Genomic DNA, 2164 nt, shown 5'->3' on the forward strand with positions numbered 1-2164 from the left:
CCTATACAATTCTCTTCCCCTACAACTCCTCTCCGATGCCAAGGGGGGGATGAAAAGGGGGAGGGAAGAAATTAAATCCTCTCCTGCCTCAGTTTCCCCACAAAGCATGCCTGGAGAGTCCTGTCACCCTTCTGTCAGCCTTAAGATGTTCCAGAGAATCTGTTTGGACATTTAAAGACTCGGGAGGGTGGCTTATTTTGTTTTAAAACTGTTCTTGTTATGTTTATCCAGTTGTTTTCAATGTTAAGTTTTAAATCTCTTTTGTTAAAAATAAACGGGTGAAGTGTTGGGGTCTCCCCCCCTGCCATGTAGCCCTGGGAGAGGGGCCCTGAGGGGACAGAGATGGGGTTTCCCTGCCCCTGCTCAGCCTCGTTCCCCATTGGTTGGTTTGTGTTCCCTGCACGGGCAGAAGGACCCTCCGGTCCCGTGACTGAGCAGTTCCTGGGCAGATCCCGGCCACGTGGCTGGAGAAATAAACATCTCTGAAACATCTACCAAGAATCGGTCCATATATATTTCTTTTCCATGGGCTTTGTTGTTTGATACATCGTGTTACAGTATCCCCACTGTAACACCTATGAACACTCTGAAAATAAACACAGAAGTAGTGGGTCATTTTAAACCTTACTCCACGAGTTCCTGGTAGTTCTATGTCTGATCCTTTACCACATACCTCAGAAAACTTGGCATCTCTGTGAAGGACACATCTTTGCATAGCTTCATTTCCACCCCCCAACTCTTCCACCCTGCATTTTATTATTTTGAAAAGAAAGCAAAATATTTGTGATGTTCTATGAAGCTCAACTTGCATCCAGTTCCTATTTCCCCAAAGGAAAACTCAATTTTCATAGGTAAATAAATCTACACTTTCAATTAGGGCATCATATTGTTGAGGGCATGGAAAGACAAGGTGGGGCCAGGGGAAAAATTGCCACAAGATGTTTTTATGTTTCCAGCAAACATACACGGAACTGGCATATACTTCTAAGTAGAATTTGTCTCAAAAGAAGAACACTATGTTTGTCATTAACGACTGGGGGATTTGCAGCACTAATCACATCATCAAAGTCTTATGGAGTCCAACAACATGAAAAAGGAGCATGATCAGCTAGAGACAGAGAACGTCCTTACAGACATGCAATCAGAAAATGTGATTGAAGTACAGGAAGCACAAAGCAGGCAGAAGGCGACAGAACAGATCCCACTGAGGAGTATGTTGAGGGATAACGTACTAAGGAGTTTGAGTTAGGGTGATGCCAACTGAAAAAGACAAGTATTTTTGTTTCTGAAATTGTTGTTATTTGGGTAACAAGAACTATGGTGTAGCTTCATGAAGACCACAGCCTAGCTAAATGCAAAATCTTTGGCCATCCTGAAATTAAGAGAAGTTGTCCTTATTCTTTTTCAACAGACCACATTTCACTCTGGTGTAATGAAAAATTCCTGTTCCAGTCTAGCATCTGTGATTTCTTTTCTATTCCAGTTGTAGTTTTGGAACAATTATTCCTTTGTGTTTTGGCTGGAAATTACTTGTATTTTGCCAGCTATGTTGTATTTATTGCTATTAAATAACTCTATACCTTTGCTGCCACTCTATTATGAAGACTTTTTTTCCACCAAAGCTTTTTCCTGGATTCATGTATTGACTATCTCTCATCCAAGCACCTAGATAACTGTTTCCCTAGAGGACTAAGTTTACTGGATAAAGAGGAGCTTCTTGTCAAATGCTCTGTTTGTCTATCTTTCCTCTGCTGGGAAGGTGAGTAGGAGATAAGTCTTCACCCATCCCAGCCCTCTCAGATGGAGCTGTCTACAGCCTATATAACATCAACATGTAATTTACCTTTTAGCAATAATTTCAATTTGGATGGAGTTCATATTTTTCATGAGTTATTAGCTAACTTCAAAAGCAATAGCTTCACAGTCCCCTGAAGACATAAGGAATGCTACACAATTACAGAAGCTATCACATAGGACACAAGGTATTTAACAACTGGCATCTCCTAAGGTTTTTTTTTTTTACATAATTTTTCTTCAGTGAGGATAGATCTTGACACTGAGTAATTCACAGTCAATATGTCCTTAAGAATAAATAGTTCCTCCTTTTCTGAAAGCAGAGTAGCTTATGGAAGGGGTTAACAGCAATCAGTAAAGAATTGTTCCA

The sequence above is a fragment of the Corvus brachyrhynchos genome, unplaced genomic scaffold (assembly GCF_000691975.1).
Source record: "Corvus brachyrhynchos isolate BGI_N302 unplaced genomic scaffold, ASM69197v1 scaffold194, whole genome shotgun sequence".
NCBI classification, from domain to species: Eukaryota; Metazoa; Chordata; class Aves; order Passeriformes; family Corvidae; genus Corvus; species Corvus brachyrhynchos.